The sequence below is a fragment of the Phascolarctos cinereus genome, unplaced genomic scaffold, assembly GCF_003287225.1.
Source record: "Phascolarctos cinereus isolate Bilbo 61053 unplaced genomic scaffold, phaCin_HiC Scaffold_7;HRSCAF=346, whole genome shotgun sequence".
In the NCBI taxonomy this organism is placed as follows: domain Eukaryota; kingdom Metazoa; phylum Chordata; class Mammalia; order Diprotodontia; family Phascolarctidae; genus Phascolarctos; species Phascolarctos cinereus.
This window is the reverse complement of record NW_027556180.1, coordinates 17,224,238-17,231,015: the sequence shown is the minus strand read 5'-3', so window position 1 is coordinate 17,231,015 and position 6,778 is coordinate 17,224,238.

Here is a 6,778-nt window from a genome sequence, read left to right as displayed (position 1 = left end):
ATCACTCAGCCTCCGAATAAGCCAGGAGATTGCCTTCTCTAAAGAACGGGGCTTTTTTTCAGTACAACACCACAAAGCCGATGTTGTATTCTAAAGGCTGAAGATAAATTGAATGTTTCTATATCAAATCATACTTTTAATGTCCTACAGGAGCTCATGATTTAAGAAAAGCTATGGTGAATTATTTTGTAATGGGATGAATCCTTTTGTAATGTGATTTTTTTTCCCCCTTTTCATAAATCCAGACTTGGAGAAGGTCATTGATCTAAGCATTTCCAAGGTAAACATCAAGAGTATTTCTATAAATGGATCGTCTGTTCCACCTCCCGGAGGAATGAGCAGCCATAGCGGACGGCAAGCTGACTTCAATCAATAGCACCTGGGCTCAGAGCCTGCTCGGACACATTCTGGTTGTTCAGCCCTGGGTAAGTCACTGCATTTCGTGCTCCGGGCAACTCAGGAAGACTGTAGATTACAGGCGAAGCTTCCTGGTGATGAAATCACAAGAAATTGGAAATGATCTAGAGGCCTACACAGCTTGTCCTCTTCTCCATTATAGACAGTGTCTACAAACAACAATGAAATTTAAAATGAAGATTTTGTATATTTGTACTATAGAACAAATTGGAAAGTTGGAGAATTTTCTCATCTGTGCAATTAAATAAACAACTTTATATCCAAACAACAACAACAATAATAACTAGCACTTAAATTGTGCCTGTTATGTGCCAGACAGTGTTCTAAGCGCTGTACAAATATTGTCTAGTTTGATGCTCAGAACAGGCCTGTGAGGTAGGCACTACTATTATTCTTATTTTCCGGCTGAAGAAACTGAGGCAAGAACTCACAGCAAGAACACAAGAGACCTCACTGGGGAATTTCACCCTTAATAAGAGTCTGAATTTCTGAATTTTTATAAAGGCAATTTATTTTCTATCTTTTAAAAGCCGTTTTCTGAGTAGTTATACTTTTTTTTAAAAAAATTGAATTATGTCTTTTGAGTCTCACAAAAACCTTGACAGAGCAGATGCAGTTGTAAAAAAAATTTTACAAATGAGGAAACTGAGTCAGGTTAACATAATTAGCTCAAGGACACTGAGGTTCTTTGACTCCAGGCCACCAGGGCCTGTCACTCTCAGCCACACCCCATGCTGCCTCTCTGCAGATTTCTTTCTAAAAGGGGAAAAGCAAAAGGAAATCCAAGGGATGCAATCATCTCTCTTTTCCTGGTAAATCCTCTGCTGAGGGCCAACAAGGAAATTTGCCAGGCAAGGAACCTGCCTACAATAGCTGTAGGATTCGTCCAAGTGCCTGGAATATTCCTCAGCCTTGCTCGGCTGTGGGGCATCTAGGACAGATTTTTTCATCTTAAAAAAAATCCATTTTGTAGATGCATTTTGGTTTGATGACATCATCATTTTTAATCTCCATTTCCTTCACAGAAGTGTCCCTGGTTTCTGCTCACTTTCCTTTTCTTTTATTTCCATTCTCACATGCTTAATCTTTTAAAATAACATCTAGTATTTTATTTATAGAATACCTCTTTTCTACAATCCATTTCATCGAACATTTACTTAGTAAGGCACCGAATGTGAGGGACACAATTCCTCAGGCTGCGCAACTCAGAGTCATCTTCCATTCTTCGTTCTTGTCCACCTTCCTCATCCCACAGCTTGCTGAGACCTCCTCATTCTCTCCCCAGCACCTTTTCCCTCTCTCATTTCTCCATCCCAACCACTCTAGTGGTGGAGGCACCATGTGCTTCAGTGGAAAGAGAGATTGATTCAGAGTCCCAGGGGTGAGTTTGAATCCCAGCTTCACAACTAAATAATTGGGAGACTGAGAAAATCACTTAATTTCTCTGTGCCACACTTCCCTCGTTTGGAAACTAAGGAAGGGGCACTGGAGGACCTCTGAGATTCCTTCCAACTAAAACCAGTTCAATCTCTTCTTGCCCACATGATCAATAATTAACTTCCTATCTCCAATTGTCCTTTCTCCAATGCATTCTTCAAGCAGATATTCAATTATTCTTCCCAGTGCAGATCTCTCCACTTAAATGCCTCCCCCAGATTGCCAAGCAAACCAAATAAATAAACTCTCGATTCTTCTGCTTAAGAGCCTATGTTGTCTGCTTTCGATGAAAGCTTTCATCTTTATTTTAAACAACTCAAGTTCAAGTACTGTGTCCTTCAGGCAAATTAAGCTACTTTCTAGAAGCTCCAAAGTCGAGGCTGGATGCCAGGCATTATCCCAAGGGGTGTGTACTCAACCAATCAGAGTTGCAACCTGCCCCATTTCCTGAGGCTGTCCCTACACAATCCCACCTACCCTGACCCCTTGTGATGACCCTACTCTGTCTCCATCTGGTTCTAGCAGCCTCCCAATCTCCTAGTTACTGAACTGATGGCCTGGCCCTTAAGGCAGTTATCACCTAAGCTAAGTGCTACCCATAGCACCTGTGCTGGTGACTTGGGAAAATTCCACCCTCTAGACCTCTGCAGCAGGTGTTTGTGCTCTGTGTTTGGGGGTGATGACAGGGGAGTAGGAGCTCCATCTCTTGCCAATCATCTCCTGAAGTTCCCTATTGGTCGCCGGGGCATTGCCATCCTTCCAATCACAACTTCAGTGTCATCTCGAACCCCTACCTTCTTCCCACCTCCCCATCTCCAAACCGCTGCCAAATCTGATTGGATCTAAGCTCGGCATCCTTCCCATCTGGCCCCTTCTCCCCACTCACACAGACACCACTCTTGTACAGGCTCTTGTCACCTCTCACGGGGACCATCATAATAATAGGTTATCTTCCCACCAAGTCTCTCCCGGTTCCAATCCATAATTCACAATACAGACCAAAGTAATTTTCATAAGCTGCCTGTGTCACTCCCCCTACTCAGTAAACTCCAGTGACTCTCTGCTGAGTCTAGGGATCAAGAATAATTTCACCCATCTCTCATTCTTTTTACATTTCTACTTTTTTTGGGGGGTAATGTTTGAATTTGTGAATTTCATTGCTACAGGCAGCTCTGAGGGAGACAATGCCCTTTACCAGTGCAGGCTGGTGCCTTCTCTGCCACTTAGTGTCTTTGAGAGTTTCCTTCGGTACTGAAAAGTTGTGTGTGTCAAGGGCCACATTTAGGGTTACACAGCTCAAGTGTGCCAGAGGTGAGACAAATTCAGCTCTTCTCGCCTTTAAGGCCTTCTTTCTATCCACTATGCCTCCTGTCCTCTGAACAGATATCATTACTAGTCCATTTGCACAGGCAGATAATTTATCTGTTAGGAAATGTACCCACTCAAAAGTAAATTACTCGGGGCAGCTAGGTAGTGCAGTGGATAGAGCACCAGCCCTAAAGTCAGGAGGACCTGAATTCAAATCTGGCCTCAGACCAAGCACTTAACACGTACTAGCTGTGTGACTTTGGGCAAGTCACTTAACCCCAATTGCCTAAAAAAAAATTACTCTATGGGGCTGTGATAGAGAGAGCTTGGAGACCACTTCTTTAGTAGGAGAGGGGAGAGTTCCTTCCTGATCCCCATCTCCATTCTAAATAACTGGAACTAGCCAGACTGTCCATTTATTACACGAATGATGGTGACCAGCCTCCTGAGTTAGTCCACCAAATTAATTATCGTTAGGCCAGCAGTGTCCAGATCTCAGATCAGTCCTGTCAATGGAAAATGTGTTCAGTTAGATAACAACCCTCTCCCAAACCTACCCTTCCTTTTATCGCTTACCCACATTCTTCAAGGTCTTGTCTCTTTTGAACCCAAACTAGATTTCTACAAGAAGGCAAACTGGTCTCACTAATGACATCTTTTGTCAAAGCACAGAGAGCCTTCTTTGTCCATGATCAGACATCTAACTTAAGGAGCAAGCCCAAATTGATCTTCCTGTAAAAACTTTGCCCTTCCCCTTGGCTTGTACCCAGGGTGCAAAGTGAATAAAACCCCACTAAATCATTAGTTGCCCAGGTTTTCTGTGAACCTTTAGCAAAAGAGGTTGAAGTTCTCCTGAGACCATAAATAGCCTGTCGCTATTGGTGATTTCTCCCAACACAAGTTTTCTTGGGTGAGAGTTGGATAATCATCATTGTTAAAATTAATGATTGTTAAGTACCGATTCAGCTTTAACAACACAGTTTCAATTCTCTCCTTGCCCCCAGATCTTAGCTCAAAGGCAGGAATTCTAACTTGGATCTTTAACTTCATATATACATTTACATGTACATATACACATGTATATAGAGAGTAAATATATAATATAATATATAAATATTGTATATTATACTGTGTAATATTATGTATTATGTATTTATATATACTGTACATTTATAAATAAATAATTAATGTAGAAGTACATATATTATATATAAATATACATATAACATATAAATATATAAATACATATATAATATATAAATAAATATATGAAATACATGTATATGTATTTAATTAACTATATTTCAATATGATTGGTTTCCTTGGTAATCCCATTCACTCCATTTTATGCCTTTACATACCTGATTCTGAGAAACTGTCCATAGCCTCCACTGGCCTGCCTGAAGAGTCACATCCCAAAGGTGAAGATTCCTTCCACGCTCCTTGCAGACAAAGAGAGCCAAGCACACTGATTCTATACTCCTCTGAGTTTTCCTCCACAGATTTAAGACTTGTTGCACTTAGCAAAGCATCTCGTAGACGCAGCTGCTTACAGTGTGCTCACTTCCACGGTGGGTCTTCAGAGCGTAGCCGGCATGAGAAGCTTCGTGTGAAGCCCTCTGCCACCATCTGTGACTGGCAATTTTGGATTCTCTCCAAGCCTTCCCCAGACTCTCCAGACATTTTATGGGCCTGATTTTTAAAAGCAGACTCATTCCATACGTAAAGAGTTCCATATGTAAAGATGCATAGCCTGGCACATGCAAAATATGGGCACAGATGGGCTGCCTGGTGTTTCACACTAAGGCAAAATGTGAATGAGGAAGATGCCCTAGAAGGGGGATGCAACCCTGCCCACATACAGGCTCTGGGGGGCAGAGCCCGAAGTAGATTTTAGAAAGTGTCATTGAACTGTGGGAGCATTTAAAACAACACTTGGGGGCTACATTTTGTTTGTTGGGGGTGGGAGGGTGGGTGTTACACTCTTTATTTTCATGTAAAGGTAAAACAATGAGTCTTCCAACTTTCTCCCCTGAATTTACTGCAAAGTAACTCTTTTATGGCAAGGCCCAGACCAGGAGAGGCAGCATGGGAAAACTGAGAGAATGCCCAGAGATCTAGATTTGAATCTCATCTTTGACACTGACTGTTTATGTGACCAGGGGAAGCTGCAGTTTCCTTTTCAGTCATTATGTATATGTGTATGTATGTGTATATATATATATATATATATATTATATATATATATTATATAGTGTTATCTATAATGTATTAATATAAAAAAATATATTATATATTAGATGTTCCATTATGTGTTGTTCAGTGTTTGACTCTTCGTGTGCCCCTATGTAGGGTTTTCTTGACAGAGATACTGGAAAGATTTGTCATTTCTTTCTCCAGATCATTTTACAGATGGGGAAACAGAGGCAAACAGGGTGAAGTGACTTGCCCAGGGTCACACAGCTAGTATCTGAGGCCACATTTGAATTCAAGTCTTCCTGACTTCAGGTGTGGTACTCTATGCACTATGGCGCCACCAGCTGCCCTTCTATTATGTATTACTGATTTTTTTTATCAGTGCCTCTCTTTTTCCATGAGGGAGGAGTAAACCTTATTCTGGAAAGGTAATATGATGAAGGTTCAGTAAAATATAGCAGATTCAAGGAGGAAGGAGGATTTGGTGTATGGAAAGAGGGGGAATTGAGAGCAATTTCTGATTAAGTAAATCCACACTAACCATACCCCTTAGACTGAGGCAAATATGGTCATCCAAAGAGAGACAGAAGGTCACCCACTCTTGGAGAACCCTAGAGAAAGAGCAAGATCTGACCATACTTGGTGAAGAGCATCTGGCTTGTGCCTCCCAAGGCCACAATATGGTCACAAATATTTGTGTGTCACATCCAAGCTCAACTGTTGAGTTCCGCTGACTAGCTTTGTAGCTAGAATTCGCTCATTCGGCAAATTTGCAAATAATCATATTTCTGGAGAATAGAAAGAAGGAAGGTTAGGTTAACATTCTCCAATAATCCTAGCAAGTGTTCATTAAATGTTTTCAAGTGCATATTATTATTCAAGAGTATGTATATTACAGATTGATAACATTTTGACCCTTACACAGTACACAGTAGGACTCTCAAGGTTAAGGGCATGTTCATCAATCAATCAATCAACATTTATTAAACACCTACTAGGTGCTGGCATTGTGCTAAGTGCTATGTAAGTGATGTATTCATCCAATATCTGCCCAAATCAAAAACATCAAGAAGTTCCTTGGCCATAGGGATTTCTGACTCCTAGGCAATGAAGCTGGTTGTAATTTGTTTCTCTCTTCTTCCCTCTGTGCCAAGGAATGTGCTGTCTGTAAGAAGAGAGTGGGGCCTGCCTGCCCACAGCCTTCTTTGGATCCTTTCCCGTGTGGTCTAGCCTCAGCCACTAGCTCCAGAAATCCAGAGGGCTGCCAAAGAACACAGGCAGATGAGGAGGGAACTTTGTTTCCCTTCAGGAAGAATTCTCAGGCATGGTCCCAGGCTCCTCAGTACTGGGAGAAGGAGGCACAGATTTTAGGCTCCAAGGGAAGAATGGTTTGGCTCTTGGACAGGATTAGGGAATCCTC